Source organism: Coregonus lavaretus, assembly GCF_964263955.1.
Source record: "Coregonus lavaretus genome assembly, chromosome: 3".
NCBI classification, from domain to species: Eukaryota; Metazoa; Chordata; class Actinopteri; order Salmoniformes; family Salmonidae; genus Coregonus; species Coregonus lavaretus.
This window is the reverse complement of record NC_139990.1, coordinates 306,741-331,740: the sequence shown is the minus strand read 5'-3', so window position 1 is coordinate 331,740 and position 25,000 is coordinate 306,741. Positions and strand designations below refer to the sequence as shown.

Genomic DNA, 25,000 nt, shown 5'->3' with positions numbered 1-25,000 from the left:
TTAGAGTGGCCTTTTATTGTTCCAAGCACAAGGTGCACCTGTGTAATGATCATGCTGTTTAATCAGCTTCTTGATATGCCACACCTGTCAGGTGGATGGATTATCTTGACAAAGGAGAAATGCTCACTAACAGGGATGTAAACAATTTTGTGCACAAAATCTGAGAGAAATACGATTTTTGTGCGTATGGAATATTTCTGGGTTCATTTATTTCAGCTCATGGAACATGGGACCAACACTTTACATGTTGCATTTATATTTTTGTTCAGTATATATTTGCTACCGTTGTCTTACCAAGAATACCTGTCGTACACAAACACACACACACACACACAGCTAGGGGTCAGCGTGAGGTCACAGACCACAGGGCTTCCAGGAAGCAGCAGCAGAGAGATAAAGCATCCCAAATGGCACCCTATTCCCTATTCCCATAGGGCTCTGGTCAAAAGTAGTGCACTATATAGGGAATAGGGTGCCATTTGGGACAAAGCCACGGGCAGTACACCCAGTGTGATGCCGTTAATTAGGCTTAAGCTGGGTCGTTTATGTAATCATGGATTGGGGTGGAGGTGGGTGGGAGGCAGGATGCAGGATGCAGGATGAAATGACTCTGGGTGAAATTTATTAATGAACTCAACTGGCAAGTAAGGATTAGAGGGACAGGGGTGGGGGGGGGGGGGGGGGGGGTGGAGAGAGAGTGAGAGAGAGTGAGAGAGAGAGGGAGACAGAGATTTTGTACTTTAACTATTTGCACATCAATACAACACTGTATATAGACATAATATGACACTTGAAATGTCTTTATTCTTTTTGAACTTTTGTGAGTGTAATGTTTATTGTTAATTTTTTTATTGTTTAATTCACTTTTGTTTATTATCTATTTCACTTGCTTTGGCAATGTAAACATATGTTTCCCATGCCAATAAAGCCCTTAAATTGAAATTGAAATTGAAATTGAATTGACAGACAGATTGGGGCAATGACAAACAACCCAGCAAACCGGGAACTTTCCCAGAACATTAGCTAACATTCCCATTAAGTTCTTTTAAATGAAATATCCTTGGAACAACCACCACAGAACATTCCCCCCAAAAGGTTTCCAAGTAATGTAATAAAACAATGTAGCAGTAATGTTCTCCCAGCAAACCAAAATTGATTCTGTGAAAGTTCCCAGAACATTTCTTAGGTTGTGGCAAAAACTGAAAAAAACACAAAAACTGTCCAGTCGTGCTGATGATTATGCAATGTTTGTATAAAACATTAACCTGATGTTGCAAGAACATTCCCAGAACACATTTTGTCTGTTCTTTAAAAGGTTCCCAGAATGATTTGTTAGGTTATGGGAACAGTCTGGTGGGAACATTCTGGGGACATCACAAAAGATACGCTAAATGACCAAAAGTATATGGACACCTGCTCGTCGAACATCTCATTCCAAAATCAAGGGCATTAATATGGAGTTGGTCCCCTCTTTGCTGCTATAACAGCCTCCACCCTTCTGGGAAGGCTTTCCACTAGATGTTGGAACATTGCTGCGAGGACTTGCTTCAATTCAGCCACAAGAGCATTAGTGAGGTCGGGCACTGATGTTGGGCGATTAGGCCTGGCTCGCAGTCGGCGTTCCAATTCATCCCAAAGGTGTTCGATGGGGTTGAGATCAGGGCTCTGTGCAGGCCAGTCAAGTTCATCCACACAGATCTCAACAAACCATTTCTGTATGGACCTCGCTTTGTGCACGGGGGCATTGTCATGCTGAAACAGGAAAGGGCCTTCCCCAAACTGTTGCCACAAAGTTGGAAGCTTAGAATCGTCTAGAATGTAATTGTATGCTGTAGCGTTAAGATTTCCCTTCAATGGAACTAAGGGGCCTAGCCCGAACCATGAAAAACAGCCCTAGACCATTATTCCTCCTCCACCAAACTCCACAGTTGGCACTATGCATTCAGGCAGGTAGCGTTCTCCTGGCATCCGCCAAACCCAGATTCATCCGTCGGACTGCCAGATGCAGAAGCGTGATTCATCACTCCAGAGAACTTGTTTCCACTGCTCCAGAGTCCAATGGTGGCGAGCTTTACACCACTCCAGCCGACGCTTGTCATTGCACATGGTGATCTTAGGCTTGTGTGCGGCTGCTCGGCCATGAAAACCCAATTAATGAAGCTCCCGACAAACAGTTCTTGTGCTGTCGTTCGTCCAGAGGCTGTTTGGAACTCGGTAGTGAGTGTTGCAACCGAGGACAGATTATTTGTATGACCTACGCGCTTCAGCACTCGGCGGTCCCGTTCTGTGAGCTTGTGTGGACTACCACTTCGCGGCTGAGCCGTTGTTGCTCCTAGACGTTTCCACTTCACAATAACAGCACTTACAGTTGACCAGGGCAGCTCTAGCAGGGCAGGAATTTGACGAACTGACTTGTTGGAAAGGTGGCATCCTATGACGGTGCCACGTTGAAAGTCACTGAGCTCTTCAGTAAGGCCATTCTACTGCCAATGTTTGTCTATGGAGATTGCATGGCTGTGTGCTCGATTTTCTACACCTGTCAGCAACGGGTGTGGATGAAATAGCAGAATATCCTCATTTGAAGGGGTGTCCACATACTTTTGTACACTGCTCAAAAAAATTAAGGGAACACTTAAACAACACATCCTAGATCTGAATGAATTAAATAATCTTATTAAATACTTTTTTCTTTACATAGTTGAATGTGCTGACAACACAATCACACAAAAATTATCAATGGAAATAAAATGTATCAACCCATGGAGGTCTGGATTTGGAGTCACCCTCAAAATTTAAGTGGAAAACCACACTACAGGCTGATCCAACTTTGATGTAATGTCCTTAAAACAAGTCAAAATGATGCTCAGTAGTGTGTGTGGCCTCCATGTGCCTGTATGACCTCCCTACAACGCCTGGGCATGTTCCTGATGAGGTGGCGGATGGTCTCCTTAGGGATCTCCTCCCAGACCTGGACTAAAGCATCCGCCAACTCCTGGACAGTCTGTTGTGCAACGTGGCGTTGGTGGATGGAGCGAGACATGATGTCCCAGATGTGCTCAATTGGATTCAGGTCTGGGGAACGGGCGGGCCAGTCCATAGCATCAATGCCTTCCTCTTGCAGGAACTGCTGACACACTCCAGCCACATGAGGTCTAGCATTGTCTTGCATTAGGAGGAACCCAGGGCCAACCGCACCAGCATATGGTCTCACAAGGGGTCTGAGGATCTCATCTCGGTACCTAATGGCAGTCAGGCTACCTCTGGCGAGCACATGGAGGGCTGTGCGGCCCCCCAAAGAAATGCCACCCCACACCATGACTGACCAACCACCAAACCGGTCATGCTGGAGGATATTGCAGGCAGCAGAACGTTCTCCACGGCGTCTCCAGACTCTGTCACGTCTGTCACGTGCTCAGTGTGAACCTGCTTTCATCTGTGAAGAGCACAGGGCGCCAGTGGCGAATTTGCCAATCTTGGTGTTCTCTGGCAAATGCCAAACGTCCTGCACGGTGTTGGGCTGTAAGCACAACCCCCACCTGTGGACGTCGGGCCCTCATACCACCCTCATGGAGTCTGTTTCTGACCGTTTGAGCAGACACATGCACATTTGTGGCCTGCTGGAGGCCATTTTGCAGGGCTCTGGCAGTGCTCCTCCTTGCACAAAGGCGGAGGTAGAAGTCCTGCTGCTGGGTTGTTGCCCTCCTATGGCCTCCTCCACGTCTCCTGATGTACTGGCCTGTCTCCTGGTAGCGCCTCCATGCTCTTGACACTACGCTGACAGACACAGCAAACCTTCTTGCCACAGCTCGCATTGATGAGCCATCCTGGATGAGCTGCACTACCTGAGCCACTTGTGTGGGTTGTAGACTCCGTCTCATGCTACCACTAGAGTGAAAGCACCGCCAGCATTCAAAAGTGACCAAAACATCAGCCAGGAAGCATAGGAACTGAGAAGTGGTCTGTGGTCACCACCTGCAAACCAGTCCTTTATTGGGGGTGTCTTGCTAATTGCCTATAATTTCCACCTGTTGTCTATTCCATTTGCACAACAGCATGTGAAATTTATTGTCAATCAGTGTTGCTTCCTAAGTGGACAGTTTGATTTCACAGAAGTGTGATTGACTTGGAGTTACATTGTGTTGTTTAAGTGTTCCCTTAATTTTTTTGAGCAGTGTATATATAGTGTATGTTCCCAAAACACAAAACTTGTCAAGTTGTGCGGATGATTCTACAATGTTTCTTTTAGGGTGCAAAAAACATTCACCTGATGTTACAAGAACGTTCCCAGAACACATTTCGTCTGTTCTTTAAAGGTTCCCTAACATTGTGGGGATATGACAAGAAATAGGTTCCCAAAACACTAAAACTGTCCAGTTGTGTTGCCATTCAGATAACATTTTATTTTGATGTTGGAAGAATGTTGATAGAACAGCCTCTCTGAGTTCTTTGAAGGTCCCCTGAACATTTAATTAGGTTGTGGGAAAAGTGTGGATATTCATACAATGTTCAAGGTAGGTTGCACAGGACATTCCCCTAATGTTGCAAGAACATTTTTGTGATATTCACTAAGGTTGCACAGAACATTCCCACAATGTTGCATAATATTCCACAATTTCCAAATAAGTCCGTTTTTATGACGCTCATAATGTCATGACTTGCCCTCATGGGCTGAGGATCAAAGATTCCGACTAGGCAAAGGTTTGAACACCCCTTCTCCTGGGGGCCAGTTTTATGACCGGCCGTAAAAACCATGCAGACTTTCTTTTCCTTGCCATGAAGTATTGGGAGAAAGGACCCCTTTGTTAACACAGAGATTCTTCCTGCCAACACTCCAACATCCAAAAGTGGATAATGAAACAATATTCATACTTCAAAGAATGTCGGAAATGGTCAGTGGGGACTTAAAGAACAATCATGTCAAATTCGTTACTATGTTGTGATGTCATTAAAGACGGTGGAACAACATAACTGTATCTCTGGGGGTGTACACTTCCCAGTTATGAGGTTTGCATCTAATTGTTGTATAAAACGAATGATTAAGTATAATAATAATTTTGTGAAGATAACAATGTGATTTTATCATTCTAGATGAGATTATTGTTTCCATATTGATTTGTTCTCAGTCAGTGGCCACGCCCAGATGACCACAAATATGATAAGACGCCCCCTTTTCTACTCAAGTATAAAACCCCTCGTGACGAAATTCACCTCAGATCAAGCATACTACGGTATAAGCCGGATGTTGCAAAAGGTTAAGATTCTACCAGACCAGGAAGTGTGAAGCTGAAGCTACACGTTACAAAATGGTTAGACCAGAAAGACCAGAAACCGTGAGACGTTAGTCCACACGTTTGAAATGGAGAAACTCTGAAACTCTCAACCTCTACACGAGGTGAAGAAGACAACGCACTAGACCTTATCATCTCAGTCTGCAGCTGGCATGAACAGTCGTCTAGAGAACTTTCACTAAAGACACGAGTTGGGAAGGACAATCCCTCTCAGACAACCGCTGGTACATCTGAAGTATCTATCCTAACAGATCAACTCTACGAACTACAGGGTACGCTGAAGTATCCATTCTAACCACCACTACGACCAGAAACTCTACCAAGGACATTGGGATCTCTGATGGGCAAACCAGAGTCCTATTGTCATATCCCCACAATGTTCGCACAAACCTAATGAAACATTCTGGGAACCTTTTAAGAACAGACGAAATGTGTTCTGAGAACGTTCACGTAACATCAGGTGAATGTTTTGTGCACCCTGATACAAACACTATCTGAATGTCAGCACAACTGGACAGTTTTAGTGTTTTGGGAACCTATCTCTTGTCATATCCCCACAATGTTCCCAGAAACCGAATGAAACATTCTGGGAACCTTTAAAGAACAGGTTAAATGTGTTCTAGGAACGTTCTTGTAACATCAGGTGAATGTCTTATTCAAACATTCTATAATCATCAGCACGACTGGACAGTTTTTGTGTTATGAGAACATTTGCTGCGACCTAACAAATGTTCTGGGAACTTTCACAGAACCAATTTTTGGTTTGCTGGGAAGAGACAGAGAGCAGACTAGCAGAGAGAAACCAAGCGGATGAGCAGGTAAGAGGTTTACCTGGTGATGTCTTCAGAAAGCTGGGCTGGGTCAGGTGGATAGAACTTCACATTGAAGGTGAAGTCATAATTGGTTCCTGAAAGAAAGATTCTGGCATGAAAACACATTCAAATCATGGAAATATTTTCCTCTCGCTAAAACATGCACAGCAATGTTTAAAAAAAAAACGTGGCTCATACTCAATACGTACCAAACAGAAGAAAACGGACTGTTAGGGACTAACATGAACTTGTCCAATAGGGAACCCTAATTGTCGTTGCAAAACGTTTAGCTACGGTGTGCACTAATGAATACAACCCTGAGCAATGAATGACGACGGTATTTTCGTCTCACCTGTACATGATTGTGCGTCTGCACAGATCTTGTCTAACTTTGCACCTATGTAGGTGGAGCAGAAAATGAAACAGGAATGTCACGGTGAGGTGTACAGGGCAGTGTGCTTTAGTAGCCTGTCCACATTCAGGGTACATTCGAGGAAAAAGCTATCAAGCCAGCCAACTTTAGCCAGTTAACTGGTGGTGTTTGACTTCCGTTGATCAGAACGTTCCAGTGTGCGCTCTGAGCGCTGCGAGAGAGAAACACTCTGAATTTGCAAAAGAGCCCAGAGCACACTGCCAGTCTGGAGGGAATTTACGAACGCACCCACAGTATAATTTCCATTAATTTAGCGAGAGGTTACAAGATAGGTCCTATACACACAAAATGAGAGCAGAGCAGAAGCTATGCATTCAGCCTCACCTTGAACCTGTCTGCGGATCTCCTTGGTGAAATCCATCCAGGTCTGTGGAGCAGAAGCAGGACAATCATCGGACAAAACAAGGACTCAGACGTTGTGCCTTTTTAAAACTGAACATCAAACACTAGATATAAGAGGTATGTGGGTAATATGTGCATGTATCTATGTGGGAATGGACAGGTATAGGTGTGAACATAACAGTGACTTACAGAAGTAATATTAGTAACAGTGAAGTAATATTAGTAACAGTGACTTACAGAAGTCATATTAGTAACAGTGACTTACAGAAGTCATATTAGTAACAGTGAATTACAGAAGTAATATTAGTAACAGTGACTTACAGAAGTAATATTAGTAACAGTGACTTACAGAAGTCATATTAGTAACAGTGACTTACAGAAGTCATATTAGTAACAGTGACTTACAGAAGTAATATTAGTAACAGTGACTTACAGAAGTCATATTAGTAACAGTGACTTACAGAAGTCATATTAGTAACAGTGACTTACAGAAGTCATATTAGTAACAGTGACTTACAGAAGTCATATTAGTAACAGTGACTTACAGAAGTCATATTAGTAACAGTGACTTACAGAAGTCATATTAGTAACAGTGACTTACAGAAGTCATATTAGTAACAGTGACTTACAGAAGTCATATTAGTAACAGTGACTTACAGAAGTCATATTAGTAACAGTGACTTACAGAAGTCATATTAGTAACAGTGACTTACAGAAGTCATATTAGTAACAGTGACTTACAGAAGTCATATTAGTAACAGTGACTTACAGAAGTCATATTAGTAACAGTGACTTACAGAAGTAATATTAATAACAGTGACTTACAGAAGTAATATTAGTAACAGTGACTTACAGAAGTCATATTAGTAACAGTGACTTACAGAAGTCATATTAGTAACAGTGACTTACAGAAGTCATATTAGTAACAGTGACTTACAGAAGTAATATTAGTAACAGTGACTTACAGAAGTAATATTAATAACAGTGACTTACAGAAGTAATATTAGTAACAGTGACTTACAGAAGTAATATTAGTAACAGTGACTTACAGAAGTCATATTAGTAACAGTGACTTACAGAAGTAATATTAGTAACAGTGACTTACAGAAGTCATATTAGTAACAGTGACTTACAGAAGTAATATTAGTAACAGTGAATTACAGAAGTAATATTAGTAACAGTGACTTACAGATGTAATATTAGTAACAGTGACTTACAGAAGTCATATTAGTAACAGTGACTTACAGAAGTAATATTAGTAACAGTGACTTACAGAAGTAATATTAGTAACAGTGACTTACAGAAGTAATATTAGTAACAGTGACTTACAGAAGTCATATTAGTAACAGTGACTTACAGAAGTCATATTAGTAACAGTGACTTACAGAAGTCATATTAGTAACAGTGACTTACAGAAGTCATATTAGTAACAGTGACTTACAGAAGTCATATTAGTAACAGTGACTTACAGAAGTAATATTAGTAACAGTGACTTACAGAAGTAATATTAGTAACAGTGACTTACAGAAGTAATATTAGTAACAGTGACTTACAGAAGTAATATTAGTAACGGTGACTTACAGAAGTAATATTAGTAACAGTGACTTACAGAAGTAATATTAGTAACAGTGACTTACAGAAGTAATATTAGTAACAGTGACTTACAGAAGTAATATTAGTAACAGTGACTTACAGAAGTAATATTAGTAACAGTGACTTACAGAAGTAATATTAGTAACAGTGACTTACAGAAGTAATATTAGTAACAGTGTTGTAACAGACAGATAGACATTAGTTAAAGAGCAGAACAGTAACTCAGAGCAACAGACCTTCATGGAGGGCGACTCCCAGATGGCCAGACCGTAGTAGTCTCTCTCCAGCAGGTTGAGGTGGTCACACACCTTGGTGAACAGATCCACACCTTTGGCATGTTTCTAAAGGCAGGGGAGATATGTCAAAGAGAAGCCACAATAAACCAGTATGTAACTGTGTAGGGCCTTTGGCATGTTTCTAAAGGCAGGAGAGATATGTCATAGAGAAGCCACAATAAACCAGTATTTAACTGTGTAGGGCCTTTGGCATGTTTCTAAAGGCAGGAGAGATATGTCATAGAGAAGCCACAATAAACCAGTCTATGTGATAGGCATGTTTCTAAAGGCCAGACACACACAGGGATAAGAAATAGTTACAGACAACCAAAAAGACAGTCATTAACTGTGTGAGACATTGCTGTGTCCCAAATGGCACACTATTCTCTATATAGTGCACTACCTTTGACCAGGGCCCACTATGTAGGGAACAGGGTGTCCATTGGGACGTATCCATTAACTGTGTAGATCCCTAATGCAGTAGAACATTAATTAGGAGAGAGGAAGCCCAGAGGGAGTATCATAATGTTGGTGTGTTTCCAAGGGACCTTACAGTAGCAGGCTGGTAGTTAGGCTGCTGCTGACCAATGACAAACAGAACGTCGGTGTGTTTCCCAGGGACCTTACTGTCTGAGTATTAGTGGAGTATCGTTTTATTCAATACTGGATGTATCCCTAGCCTGGAGATCCCAGGGCTGGTTGTGCTGTCTTTCCGTATTATATGGAATTGTCATTCCAAGCAGCCATGCCAAACACCCATGTCAGAAAGCCTTGCCAAACATGGCATGACAATTCCATAGGGTTTGGCAAGACAGCACAAACCGACCTGGGTCCCCCAGGCTACAGTTCCTTACAAAAGGATTCATCCCCCTTGGCGTTTTTCCTATTTTGTTGCATTACAACCTGTACTTTAAATGGATTTTTATTTGGATTTCATGTAATGGACATACACAAAATAGTTCAAATTGGTGAAGTGAAATTAAAAAAATAACTTGTTTAAAAGAATTCTAAAAAAATTAATAACGGAAAAGTGGTGCGTGCATATGTATTCACCCCCTTTGCTATGAAGCCCCTAAATAAGATCTGGTGCAACCAATTACCTTCAGAAGTCACATAATTAGTTAAATAAAGTCCACCTGTGTGCAATCTAAGTGTCACATGATCTCAGTATATATACACCTGTTCTGAAAGGCCCCAGAGTCTGCAACAGAACTAAGCAAGGGGCACCACCAAGCAAGCGGCACCATGAAGACCAAGGAGCTCTCCAAACAGGTCAGGGACAAAGTTGTGGAGAAGTACAGATCAGGGTTGGGTTATAAAAAAACATCAGAAACTTTGAACATCCCACGGAGCACCTTAAATCCATTATTAAAAAAGGGAAAGAATATGGCACCACAACAAACCTGCCAAGAGAGGGCCGCCCACCAAAACTCATGGACCAGGCAAGGAGGGCATTAATCAGAGAGGCAACAAAGAGACCAAAGATAATAATAATAATAATAATAATAATATGCCATTTAGCAGACGCTTTTATCCAAAGCGACTTACAGTCATGCGTGCATACATTTTTGTGTATGGGTGGTCCCGGGGATCGAATCCACTACCTTGGCGTTACAAGCGCCGTGCTCTAAGATAACCCTGAAGGAGCTGCAAAGCTCCACAGCAGAGATTGGAGTATCTGTCCATAGGACCACTTTAAGCCGTACACTCCACAGAGCTGGGCTTTACAGAAGAGTGGCCAGAAAAAAGCCATCGCCAAAAGGCATGTGGGAGAAAAATTTAGCTTTGTCCATCAAGGAAAACGCTATGTCTGGCGCAAACCCAACACCTCTCATCACCCCGAGAACACCATCCCCACAGTAAAGCATGGTGGTGGCAGCATCATGCTGTGGGGATGTTTTTCATCGGCAGGGACTGGGAAACTGGTCAGAATTGAAAGAATGTTAGATGGCGCTAAATACTGGGAAATTCTTGAGGGAAACCTGTTTCACTCTTCCAGAGATTTGAGACTGGGACGGAGGTTCACATTCCAGCAGGACAATGACCCTAAGCATACTGCTAAAGCAACCCTCGAGTGGTTTAAGGGGAAACACTTAAATGTCTTGGAATGGCCTAGTCAAAGCCCAGACCTCAATCCAATTGAGAATCTGTTGTATGACTTAAAGATTGCTGTACACCAGTGGAACCCATCCAACTTGAAGGAGCTGGAGCAGTTTTGCCTTGAAGAATGGGCAAAAATCCCAGTGGCTAGATGTGCCAAACTTATAGAGACATACCCCAAGAGACTTGCAGCTGTAAATGCTGCAAAAGGTGGCTCTACAAAGTATTGACTTACGGGGAGGGGGGGGGGGGGTGTTTCACAATAAAAAATATTTTGCATCTTCAAAGTGGTAGGCATGTTATGTAAATCAAATGATACAAACCCCCCCAAAAAATCAATTTTAATTCCAGGTTGTAAGGCAACAAAATAGGAAAAATGCCAAGGGGGGGGAGAATACTTTCGCAAGCCACTGTATGTATCCCAGGTTTCCAGCTCTAATAAAGGAATGATTTGGTAATATTGGGACTTACATCCAGCTCACACTCAAACAGAGTGTCATCCAGCAGTGTAACTTTAATTTGCATGATCCTGGGTCGACGAGGAGGTTTATCAGGTTTAGCTTCTTCCTCTCTGTCAGGCTCCTCCTCTTTCTCCTTCTCTTCTCCTCCCTCCTTGTCTTTCTCTCCCTCCTCTCCCACCTCGTCCTCAGAGTCTTTCTCAGTGTCAGGGTCTTCCTTCTGGTCTACCTGGACAGGCTGGTGGAAAAGACACAAGACATATTTTAACATACACAATCAATGTTACATTTATTCCAAAAACTCATACATGGTGTCACACCCTGATCTGTTTCACCTATCTTTGTGATTGTCTCCACCCCCCTCCAGGTGTCGCCCATCTTCCCCATTATCACCAGTGTATTTATACCTGTGTTCTCTGTTTGTCTGTAGCCAGTTCGTTTTGTTTCGTCAAGCCTACCAGCGGCTTTCCCCTTGCTCCTGTCTTTCTCAAGTTCCTGTTTTCTAGTTTTCCTGGTTTTTACCAATCTGCCTGCCCTGACCCTGAGCCTGCCATTCTGTACCTTGTCACACCACCCTGGATTATTGACCTCTGCCTGCCCTGACCCTGAGACTGCCTGCCGTTCTGTACCTTTTGGACTCTGATCTGGATTACTGACCTCTGCCTGCCCTTGACCTGTCATTTGCCTGTCCCGTTTTTGTAATAAACGTTTGTTACTTCGACACTGTCTGCATCTGGGTCTTCTCCTGAAACGTGATAGTACGAACTGGCCATGATTGACCCAGTAGACTCGGACCAGCTCCGCAACGTAATCTCCTCCCAAGGAGCCACCACTGGAAGGCACGAGGAGTTGCTTTGTGGTCTCATGGAAGGGTTCCAGACATTGGCCGAATGCCATGACCGAGCAATTCCGCGGGTTGTCTGTTAGGCAGCATACCACGACGGTAACCTCCCAGCCCCTCAGTAACCCGGCTGTTAGCAACGTGGCCTCCCCGGCCACCCCGGTCTCCCGAGAACCCCGCTCACCTCCCCCGGAACGCTTCGCTGGAGAGTCGGGAATCTGTCTGGCATTTCTCGCTCAGTGTTCGCTCATCATCGAGCTGCAGCCCTCCTCCTTCCCCTCGGACCGCTCTAAGATAGCGTACCTCATCACGCTGATGTCCGGGAGGGCTCTCGCCTGGGCTACGGCAGTGTGGGAACAACAGTCGGCCGTATGCTTCTGTCTGGAGGAGTTCATGCAGGAAGTAAAGAAGGTTTTCGATGCTCCATTGTCCGTGAGAGAGGCTGCCCGGAAGTTACTCCAGCTTCGGCAAGAATCCCACAGTGTGGCAGACTATGCAGTGGATTTCCGCATGTTGGCAGCTGAGTGTGCCTGGAACCCAAAAGCGCTGTTCGACACGTTCCTGCGCGGAGTATCGGAGGAAGTAAAGGACGAGCTTACAGCCCGGGAACTACCGACGGATCTCGACTCGCTCATCGCCTTGACCATTCGGATCGATAGGCAACTACGGGATGAAGGAAGGAGAGGAAGTCCGATTCCACTCGCCTGCCCAAGGATTCCACCTCGCCACCAAGGCATACCGGAAGTCCCCGACGGCTCCGTTGCCGAGAGAACCTGAGGCTACCCGAGTTCCCCAGAGAGTCTCCGAAGTCTGCCAATCCCGAGCCGATGCAACTAGGCAGAGCTAGGCTGTCTCCAGCAGAACGGCAATACAGGCTTCACACGAAGAGTTGCCTGTATTGCAGGACTACTGGTCATTTTGTGTCCACCTATCCACTAAAAGACCAGGCTCACCGGTAGGAGCGAGTACTCTGGTGGGCCATACGGATAACTTTTCCTCTCCCCTTACTCGCACCCCTTTTCATGCCATCTTGCTGTGGGGGAACCAGTCAAAATCTCTCCGGGTACTCATCGACTCTGGGGCCGATGAGAGCTTTATGGATGCTACCCTGGGGTCCGAGCTGGACAACCCCACTCACCCCTCTCCATTCCCATGGACGTTAGAGCGCTGGACGGGCGCTCTATAGGCTGGGTCACCCACAATACCACCCACATCAACCTACGAGTATCAGGGAACCACAGCGAGACAATCCAATTCCTGCTAATTAAGTCTCCTCAGGTTCCTGTGGTGTTGTGTTTCTCTTGCATCCAGCGACACAACCCCTTTATTGACTGGTCTACTGGTGCCATCATGGGCTGGAGCCCGTTCTGCCACGTTCATTGCCTGAAGTGAACGCAGCCTGCCCCAGGACGTCTTCCTGGGGGCTCGGAAGTTGCCGTTGCCTCTGACCACTCCGCCATTCCCGCGGAGTACCAGGACCTCCGGGAGGTGTTCAGTAAGGCCCGGGCCACTTCGATTCCTACGACTGCGGAATCGACCTTCTCCCAGGCACCACTACGCCCCGGAGAAGACTGTACTCGCTGTCGGTCCGGAGACCAAGGCTATGGAGACCTACATTGAGGACTCCCTAGCTTCCGGGTTCATCCGTCCTTCTGCCTCCCCTGCCGGCGCAGGGTTCTTCTTTGGGGAGAAGAAGGACAAAACCCTGAGCCCATGCATCGACTACCGGGGCCTCAACGACATCACTGTGAAGAACCGCTACCCACTACCACTCATCGTCCTGGAGTGGGCCCACTCCTCCAGGCTTGCCTGCCACCCGGGCTCCCGTCGGACCCTGGCCTTTGTGCGACAATGCTTTTGGTGGCCTACCATGGTTCCTGACGTCTCTGTTTTTCGTCACCACCTGCACGATCTGTGCGCAGAACAAAACTCCTCGGCAAGCTCCGGCTGGTCTCCTCCAACCATTGTCTGTTCCTCACCGTCCCTGGTCTCACATATCCCTGGACTTTGTCACAAGTCTTCCCTCATCTGATGGCAACACCGCCATCCTGACAGTTGTGGACCGGTTTTCCAAAGCTGCCCACTTCATTCCTCTCCCCAAGCTACCCTCCGCCAAAGAGATGGCCCAGCTCATGGTGCAGCACGTCTTCCGGATCCATGGACTCCCAGTGGACATGGTCTCCGACCGGAGCCTCAGTTCTCGTCCCGGTTCTGGAAAGCGTTTTGCACACTCATTGGGTCGTCGGCCAGCCTGTCCTCCGGTTTCCACCCTCAGTCCAACGGCCAGTCGGAGCGAGCCAACCAAGACCTAGAGACGACTCTGCGTTGCCTGGTCTCCGTCAACCCCACCATCTGGTGCCAGCAACTAGTGTGGGTCGAATACGCCTGCAACACCCTTCCCTGCTCTGCCACGGATCTTTCACCCTCGAGTGTTCCCTGGGTTATCAGCCACCGCTCTTCCCGGAGCAAGAGTAAGAGGTCGGCATACCCTCGGCCCAGATGTTTGTCCACCGCTGTCGTCGTACCTGGAGGAGAGGCCGGTCGGCTCTTCTCAAGACCACCTCCAGGTATCGACGACAAGTGGACCTCCACCGGACCCCGGTATCGTCTCAGGCAGAAGGTATGGCTGTCCACCCGAGATCTGCCCCTCCGGGTGGAGTCCCGCAAACTTTCCCCCCGGTTTATCAGTCTTTTCCCCATCTCCAAGATCATTAGTCCCTCTGCTGTTCATCTTCTGTTGCCCCGTACCCTCCGTATACATCCCACTTTTCATGTGTCTAAGATCAAACCCATGTCTCACAGCCTACCAGCGTTTTTCCCCTTGCTCCTGTCTTTCTCAAGTTCCTGTTTTCTAGTTTTCCCGGTTTTGACCATTCTGCCTGCCCTGACCCTGAGCCTGCCTGCCGTTCTGTACGTTGTCACACCACCCTGGATTATTGACCTCTGCCTGCCCTGACCCTGAGACTGCCTGCTGTTCTGTACCTTTTGGACTCTGATCTGGATTACTGACCTCTGCCTGCCCCTGACCTGTCGTATGCCTGCCCCCTGTTTTTGTAATAAACGTTTGAGTGAGAGAAGAGAGAGAGAGAGAGAGAGAGAGAGAGAGAGAGAGAGAGAGAGAGAGAGAGAGAGAGAGCGAGAGGGACAGAGACACAGAGAGAGAGAGAGAGAGAGAGAGAGAGAGAGACAGACACAGAGAGAGAGAGAGAGAGAGAGAGACAGAGAGCGAGAGAGAGAGAGAGAGAGAGAGAGAGAGAGAGAGAGAGAGAGAGAGAGAGACAGACAGACAGAGAGAGAGAGAGAGAGAGAGAGAGAGAGCGAGAGAGAGAGAGAGAGAGGGAGGGAAAGAGAGAGAGGACACAGACCCAAAGAGGAGAGCGGTTATGTATTACTGTTGTAGTCTACTGTAGTCTGTAACCCTCTACTGCATGGTTCCCTTACTGTCTCTTCTATACAGTAATACAATGCGGTCGAACATACAGTTGAAGTCGGAAGTTTACATACATCTTAGCCAAATACATTTAAACTCAGTTTTTACAATTCCTGACATTTTATCCGTGTCACGGTTTCGGCCGAGGCTGCTCCTCCTCCTGGTTCGGGCAGGCTTCGGCGGTCGTCGTCCCCGGAGTACTAGCTGCCACCGATCTATGTTTCATGTTTGTTTGGTTTGGTCTTAATGTTGTACACCTGTGTCTAGTTAGTCCTCGTTAGTGTTCTATTTAGTTCTCGTTGTGTGTGTCTGTGTTTGTGTGTGATTGCGCCTCTGTTACGTGTTGGAGCTACATTTTCCCTCCAGTGTTTGGAGTGGTTTCTTTGCACATGTTTTGTGCGCAGTTTATTTTGTCGCCTGTGTGCGCCTGGTATTTCGCCTTCAGGCTTGTTGTGCTTTTGTTTGTGTGTATTTAGCACTAAAGCCTTTGAACTGAACCTCTGCGTCCTGCGCCTGATTCCTACACCACACCCACCTTCAGCACCTTATGACAGAATCACACACCAGAATGGAATCAGCAGGATCGGCAGAGACGCCTGTGTCGCTCGAGGAGCATATCCGTGGACAAGATGGCCAGATTCGACAACTGGAGACCGCCCTACAGGAGGTAATCTACACCTTGCACCGATGGGAGGCCAGCCGGGTACCCACACCTCCACCTATCCTGCCCACCCCATCGGTCGGTCCACCAGTCCTAGGTTCGGAACCCAGGGGGATTCGGCTCTCGCTCCCGAGGGCGTATGACGGAACAGCTGCCGGGTGTCAGGGGTTCCTCCTGCAGGTGAAGCTCTACCTGGCCACTGTACACCCGGTGCCCTCGGGATACGAGAGCGTTTCCGCCCTCATCTCCTGTCTCACGGGCAAGGCGTTGGAGTGGGCTAACGCCGAGTGGAGGAGAATGGACGCCAACACCGTGACCTACGCAGAGTTCTCCCGCCGCTTCAAGGCCGTGTTCGACCATCCACCTGAGGGCAAAGCGGCGGGGGAGCGTCTAGTCCAGTTGAGACAGGGGAGGAGGAGCGCGCAGGCGTTCGCTCTAGAGTACCGGACTCTAGCGGCTGATGCAGGGTGGAATGAGCGGGCTCTCATCGACCATTTTCGATGTAACCTACGAGAGGACGTTCAACGTGAGTTGGCCTGCAGGGATACCCATCTTACATTCGACCAGTTGGTCGATATGTCCATCCGTCTGGACACCCTGCTGGCCACCCGTGGACGTCCCGAGGGGAGTCCGTCCATTCCGCCCTCCGGCGCCTCCGAGCCGAGCCCTATGGAGCTCAGGGGGGGCCGGCGCTAGAGAACGGAGTAGGAGGAGCCCGAGGGGGCCTGTCTCCTGCACCAAGTGCGGTCGTGGAGGGCACACTGCGGCCAGGTGCTGGGGAGGGTTCTCCGGGGGAGAAGACAACAGGCCACGCACTGGGGGGGCCTCCCAGGTGAGTAGACGTCCCACTTACCCAGAGCTTTCTGTTGCGCACTTTTGTATACCTGTGTGTTTTCCACAGGTTGCACCTCATTCCCAGCATAAGGCGCTCGTAGATTCAGGCGCAGCGGGGAATTTTGTTGATCGGAAGTTTTGTTTTGAGTTAGGGATCCCTCTCCTACCTGTTCACAAACCTTTTCCCGTTCATGCCTTAGATAGCCGTCCGTTGGGGTCGGGGTTGATCAGGGAGATCACAGCGCCACTTCGGATGTGTGCGCAGGGGGGTCATGAGGAGACTATACAGCTGTATCTGATCGACTCTCCTGCGTACCCAGTGGTGCTGGGGATTCCCTGGTTAAGCACCCACAACCCTGCTATTTCGTGGCAACAGAGGGCTCTCGATGGGTGGTCTGCTCAGTGCGAGGGGCGATGTCTGGGTGTTTCCGTGGGGGCGACTTCGGTGGAGAGTCCAAACCAAGTGCCCGCACTGCACATTCCGCCTGAGTATGGGGATTTAGCTCTCGTGTTTAGCAAAACTAGGGCGACGCAGTTGCCTCCTCATAGACAGGGGGATTGTGCGATTGATCTCCAGGCAGGAGCAGCGCTCCCACGGAGCCATGTGTATCCTTTGTCTCAAGAGGAGAGAAAAGCTATGGAGACTTACATAGCCGAATCTTTGAGACAGGGATACATTCGGCCCTCCACTTCTCCCGCCTCCTCAAGTTTCTTTTTTGTGAAAAAGAAGGATGGAGGGTTGCGCCCGTGCATTGATTACCGTGGTCTCAATCAGATTACTGTGAAATACAGTTATCCACTCCCTCTGATTGCGACCATGACGGAGTCATTGCATGGAGCGCGGTTTTTCACAAAACTGGATCTCAGGAGCGCGTATAACTTGGTGCGCATTAGGGAGGGTGACGAATGGAAGACAGCGTTTAGTACCACGTCAGGTCATTTCGAATATCTCGTCATGCCATATGGGTTGATGAATGCTCCATCAGTCTTCCAATCCTTCGTAGATGAGATTTTCCGGGATATGCAGGGACAAGGGGTGGTCGTGTACATTGATGACATTCTGGTGTACTCGTCCACCCGAGCCGAGCATATAACCCTGGTGCGTCGTGTATTGAGGAGGCTGTTGGAGCACGACCTATATGTCAAGGCAGAGAAATGTCTGTTTTTCCAGGAGTCGGTCTCCTTTTTGGGTTATCGGTTGTCCGCGTCAGGGGTGAGAATGGAGGTGGATCGTGTGTCCGCTGTGCGTAATTGGCAAACCCCAACTACTGTAAAAGAGGTGCAGCAGTTTTTGGGCTTTGCGAATTACTACCGGAGGTTTATCCGGGGTTTTGGACAGGTGGCAGCTCCCATCACGTCCCTTCTGAAGGGGGGTCCGGTGCGACTGCAGTGGTCAGCCGATGCGGACAGGGCCTTTAGGAGACTGAAGGACCTGTTTACGTCGGCTCCGGTGCTGGCGCATCCGGATCCCGCATTACCCTTTCAGGTCGAGGTAGACGCGTCTGAGGCTGGTATAGGGGCCGTTCTCTCTCAACGGTCCGGCACGCCACCTAAACTCCGCCCCTGTGCTTTTTACTCTAAGAAGCTCAGCCCGGCGGAGCGTAACTATGACGTTGGGGACAGGGAGCTGTTAGCTGTAGTTCAAGCCCTTAAGGTGTGGAGGCATTGGCTTGAGGGGGCTCAACACCCTTTCCTCATTTTGACTGACCATCGGAACCTGGAGTACATCCGGGCAGCGAGGAGACTGAACCCTCGCCAGGCTCGATGGAGTATGTTTCTCACCAGGTTCGTATTTAAAATCACGTACATCCCTGGGTCCCAGAATGGTAAGGCAGATGCGCTGTCCCGGCGGTATGACACGGAGGAGAGGTCCGTTGAGCCCACTCCCATACTACCGGAGTCGTTCCTTGTGGCACCGGTGGTGTGGGAGGTCGATTCCGAAATCGAGCGAGCGTTGCGTACCGACCCCAGCCCTCCACAGTGTCCTGAGGGTCGGAAGTACGTTCCGCTCGAGATTCGGGATCGACTCATTTACTGGGCTCACACGTCACCCTCCTCTGGACATCCGGGTATCGGCCGGACAGTGCATTGCCTTAGCACTAAATACTGGTGGCCCACTTTGGCTAGGGATGTGAGGGTTTATGTTTCCTCCTGCTCGGTGTGCGCCCAGTGTAAGGCGCCCCGACATCTGCCCAGGGGTAAGTTACAGCCCCTACCCGTTCCACAACGACCATGGTCCCACCTCTCGGTGGATTTTGTAACAGACCTTCCCCTCTCTCAGGGGAATACCACCATCCTGGTCGTTGTGGACCGTTTCTCTAAGGCCTGTCGTCTTCTCCCTATGTCGGGTCTTCCTACTGCCCTACAGACTGCTGAGGCCCTATTTACCCACGTCTTCCGGCATTACGGGGTCCGAGGATATAGTGTCTGATCGAGGCCCCCAGTTTACCTGCCGGGTGTGGAGAGCGTTTATGGAGCATTTGGGGGTCTCGGTTAGCCTTACCTCGGGGTACCACCCGGAGAGTAACGGGCAGGTAGAACGTGTCAACCAGGATGTGGGTAGGTTTCTGAGGTCTTATTGCCAGGACCGGCCTGAGGAGTGGGCGCGTTACATTCCCTGGGCCGAGATGGCCCAGAATTCTCTCCGCCACTCCTCTACCAACCTAACCCCTTTCCAATGTGTATTAGGTTACCAGCCAGTTCTGGAACCGTGGCAGCAGAGCCAGATCGAGGCCCCTGCGGTGGATGATTGGATGAGGCGCTCGGAAGAGACGTGGAACGCTGCCCACGTCCACCTGCAGCGGGCCGTCCGTCGTCACAAGGCGAGCGCCGATCTCCACCGCAGTGAGGGGCCGGTGTACGCACCCGGAGATCGAGTCTGGCTCTCTACCAGAAACCTACCCCTCCGCCTGCCCTGCTGGAAGCTGGGTCGGCGGTTTGTGGGGCCCTTTAAAGTCCTGAGAAGATTGAACGAGGTGTGTTATAAGTTACATCTACCTGTTGAATATAAGAATATTAACCCCTTGTTCCATGTGTCTCTTCTCAGGCCGGTGGTAGCTGGTCCACTCCAGGACAATGAGATAGGAGAGACTCCTCCACCCCCATTGGACATCGAGGGGGCTCCGGCGTACACCGTTCGGTCCATCTTGGACTCCAGACGCCGGATGGGGGGTCTCCAGTATCTCGTGGAGTGGGAGGGGTACGGCCCGGAGGAGCGGTGCTGGGTGCCGCGGAGGGACATCCTAGGCCCATCTCTCCTGTCGGAGTTCCACCGGGACCATCCCGCGCGCCCTGCTCCGCGTCCTCCTGGTCGTCCCCGAGGCCGGGGTCGGCGCACGGCTGGAGCCGCGCGTCAAGGGGGGGGTACTGTCACGGTTTCGGCCGAGGCTGCTCCTCCTCCTGGTTCGGGCAGGCTTCGGCGGTCGTCGTCCCCGGAGTACTAGCTGCCACCGATCTATGTTTCATGTTCGTTTGGTTTGGTCTTAATGTTGTACACCTGTGTCTAGTTAGTCCTCGTTAGTGTTCTATTTAGTTCTCATTGTGTGTGTCTGTGTTTGTGTGTGATTGCGCCTCTGTTACGTGTTGGAGCTACATTTTCCCTCCAGTGTTTGGAGTGGTTTCTTTGCACATGTTTTGTGCGCAGTTTATTTTGTCGCCTGTGTGCGCCTGGTATTTCGCCTTCAGGCTTGTTGTGCTTTTGTTTGTGTGCAGTGGCGGCTCCTGAAAAAATTCTCAGGAGGGGCAATTTTTCTGATGATTTAGGTGACCTACACACATTTAAAAAAAGATATGTCCAGCAACAACATGAAGACAGGGGCAGCATATAAGTCAATACCAGAAGCATTTATTGACTGATCTCAAAAGTGTTGGCTTACCAGGGTTGGTGGAGCCCTCAGTTTCATCTTTGCCTCGCAAAGCTAACTCAAACACTCCGCAAAACTTCACACACTGGATTAGCCGGCTGAGGATGTGGCGGTTCTTGCTAATGTCGTAGTAAATATATTTGTTATAGTGAATATGGAATATGATATGTTGAGTAAAATGTTGTGCTAAGATCTATTTAGGTCAGGAGCTGGTTATAAGTTCTGTTCCTATCCAATAACAATGGACAAAAGGGTCCTATCTTGTCAGCCTTGTCAGCAGGTGGCCAAGGACAACACCCACGCCATAGGCCTCTCAGTTCTTCCAACTCACGAGTTCTTGCTCTGAGGACACACACACACACACAAACACACACACACACACATCATCACTGTTAAACACACACACACACACACACACACACATCATCACTGTTAAACACACACACACACACACACACACAAAAATCCCCTCTCTTAGGCTGAACATTTGAAGACAGAGAACCCGACTCAGAGCCAATGCAACAGTGACAGTAGCCTGCAGGGGACCTCGCCCAACTCATCAGGACCAATCAGAAGATCAGAACTACTAGATTGAACCTACTTCATTTATTGCATAAAATGTCTGCACACAATGTTTCGGGGCTCTCTTCAGATAATAATAATAATAATAATAATAATAATAATAATAATAATAATAATAATAATATGCCATTTAGCAGACGCTTTTATCCAAAGCGACTTACAGTCATGCGTGCATACATTTTTGTGTATGGGTGGTCCCGGGGATCGAACCCACTACCTTGGCGTTACAAGCACCATGCTCTACCAGCTGAGCTACAGAAAGTGGATACTCATGGATGCGCATTGCAATTGTAAAATGTCAACACAATTGGAGACACCACGTCATTTTTGGAGACATGTTATTGACAGTAAACTATTGTAGATGCGACTGCTAACTAACTAAAACATTTTAGCTGGCTAGCTAATCATCTTAGCTAAATGTGGGGCAAACAATTAAGATATTTACCGTTAATTTGAGGGATTGGGGTGAAAGAAATCGAGTTACATAGTGATACTTTACGATATACTGTATTGACAATATCGCAATATTTTAGCGCTAGTTGGCTGTACCTGCACCAAAACACCATTATTGTTCCTTCATAGCTTGTTCTCAATCTTTTCACATTGGGAGCCAATTTGTTTTCAGCACTTTTATTTCCATGACTGATCAAAACTCGTTCTCATGGCTTTCTGATCCCTCTGCAACAGACATATGGTGCGCAATAAAATCACAGTATCGAATCGCAATACGTATAGAATCATGAGACTCGCAATGCTGATGCATATATCTTATCGTGAGGTTCCTGGCAATTCCCAGCCCAAGTTCATTTTTAAGAGTTTGACGAACGGGTCCGTGAACGCGATTCCAGATATATTTACCTCTGAATAAACTGCCTTTATTACACCATATCCACATCCAGTAAACTTGTGATTATCAACACTAACCTCATCGTTGTGGCGGCGGACAGCTAGCCTGTATCCCTCGTCATCCAGTTGAGTGAGTGGCAATGTCTTTTTTCGTTCGTACCAATTTTTGGAAGATCCTCGGGTGTAGGACTTTCCGCATTTAGTAGAAACCTGTTGAATTATTAAATTTGGTCTGGGAGGTCCTAATTGTTTCGTTGCCAATTTATCTTCATTTGTTCGCCGACAAAAAGGAACTTCTTTCAAACAATCCACTCTTTTCTCAGTTACGTTCATGGTTACGTAACGTATGACGAAAGCGCGTAAGTGCAAGCCCACAGACACCCATTGAGATTGTATTGAAGGCTCTGAAATTTGAAAAAAATAGATTTTACATGGGAGTCTATGACAGAAGTTCTGGGCGATTTTCAATCTGACTGAAATCGCCCCAAAAGGGGGTGGAGCCATTTGAAGCACGACTTTAGCCTGATTCGACATTTAGTGGCAGTGTGGCACTGTGGCAGATCAGACGTATAGATTACAACACTGATAACTACTGTTGCCGTGATATAATTGATTAGAAAAAAAATCCCTTCCTTTTCCCGTTTGGCAGTGCGTCGCCCATATCGCCCTATTGAACAGGCCGTCCCTGTTTGTGTGTATTTAGCACTAAAGCCTTTGAACTGAACCACTGCGTCCTGCGCCTGATTCCTACACCACACCCACCTTCAGCACCTTATGACAATCCGAGTAAAAATTCCCTGTCTTAGGTCAGTTAGGATCACCACTTTATTTTAGGAATGTGAAATGTCAGAATAATAGAAGAGAGAATTTTTTATTTCAGCATTTATTTCTTTCATCACATTCCCAGTGGGTCAGAAGTTTACATACACTCAATTAGTATTTGGTAGCATTGCCTTTAAATTGTTTAACTTGGGTCAAACGTTTCGGGTAGACCTCCACAAGCTTCTCACAATAAGTTGGGTGAATTTTGGCCCATTCCCCCTGACAGAGCTGGTGTAACTGAGTCAGGTTTGTAGGCCTCCTTGCTCGCATACACTTTTTCAGTTCTGCCCACAAATGTTCTGTAGGATTGAGGTCACTCCAATACCTTGACTTTGTTGTCCTTAAGCCATTTTGCCACAACTTTGGAAGTATGCTTGGAGTCATTGTCCATTTGGAAGACCCATTTGTGTCACGCCCTGACTCAGGGGACTCTTATATGTTGAGTCAGGGTGTGAATGTTTTATGTTGTATTTTCTATGTTTGTGATCTAGGTTGTAGTTCTATGTTTGGCCGGGTGTGTTTCCCAATCAGAGGCAGCTGTCTCTCGTCGTCTCTGATTGGGGAGCATACTTAGGCAGCCTATTGGCATTCATGGGTTGTGGGATCATGTTCCGTGTTTAGGCAAATTTTGTGTTCAGCCTTTGGACTTCACGTTTGGTTTGTTGTTTTGTCGTGTGTTTTGTCACGCTGCGCCTTGGTCTGACCCGTCCTTAAACGAAGGTGACAATTTGCGACCAAGCTTTAACTTCCTGACTTGAGATGTTGTTCAATATATCCACATAATTTTCCTTCCTCATGATGCCATCTATTTTGTGAAGTGCACCAGTCCCTCCAGCAGCAAAGCACCTCCACATCTTGATGCTGCCACCCCCGTGCTTCACGGTTGGGATGGTGTTCTTCGGCTTGCAAGCAACCCCCTTTTTCCTCCAAACATAACGATGGTCATTATGGCCAAACAGTTCTATTTTTGTTTCATCAGACCAGAGGACATTTCTCCAAAAAGTACGATCTTTGTCCCCATGTGCAGTTGCAAACCGTAGTCTGGCTTTTTTATGGCGGTTTTGGAGCAGTGGCTTCTTCCTTGCTGAGCGGCCTTTCAGGTTATGTCGATATAGGACTCGTTTTACTGTGGATATAGATACTTTTGTACCTGTTTCCTCCAGCATCTTCACAAGGTCCTTTGCTGTTGTTCTGGAATTGATTTGCACTTTTCGCACAAAAGTACGTTCATCTCTAGGAGACAGAACGCGTCTCCTTCCTGAGCGGTATGACGGCTGCGTGGTTCCATGGTGTTTATACTTGCGTACTATTGTTTCTACAGATGAACATGGTACCTTCAGGCGTTTGGAAATTGCTCCCAAGGATGAACCAGACTTGTGGAGGTCTACAATTATTTTTCAGAGGTCTTGGCTGATTTCTTTTGATTTACCCATGATGTCAATCAAAGAGGCACTGAGTTTGAAGGTAGGCCTTGAAATACATCCACAGGTACACCTCCAATTGACTCAAATGATTTCAATTAGCCTATCAGAAGCTTCTAAAGCCATGACATCATTTTCTGGAATTTTCCAAGCTGTTTAAAGGCACAGTCAACTTAGCGTATGTAAACTTCAGACCCACTGGAATTTGATACAGTGAATTATAAGTGAAATAATCTGTCTGGAAACAATTGTTGGAAAAATGACTTGTGTCATGCACAAAGTAGATGTCCTAACCGACTTGCCAAAACTATAGTTTGTTAACAAGAAATGTGTGGAGTGGTTGAAAAACGAGTTTTAATGACTCCAACCTAAGTGTATGTAATACTTATTTCCCTCATT

At 47.3% G+C, this 25,000-nt stretch overlaps 1 pseudogene across 1 annotated transcript in view; it reads right to left on the bottom strand.

The window, feature by feature from the left end:
- Positions 1–25,000, bottom strand: part of LOC311119211 (protein 4.1-like) — a 73,111-nt pseudogene that overhangs the window by 47,493 nt on the left and 618 nt on the right. Inside the window, exons 2-6 of the transcript in view lie at positions 11,315–11,539; positions 8,705–8,809; positions 6,858–6,900; positions 6,453–6,497; positions 6,120–6,195 (exon numbers count right to left, since the gene is read on the bottom strand). The product of the transcript in view is annotated as a protein 4.1-like (transcript). The remainder of the gene's footprint in view (positions 1–6,119; positions 6,196–6,452; positions 6,498–6,857; positions 6,901–8,704; positions 8,810–11,314; positions 11,540–25,000) is intronic.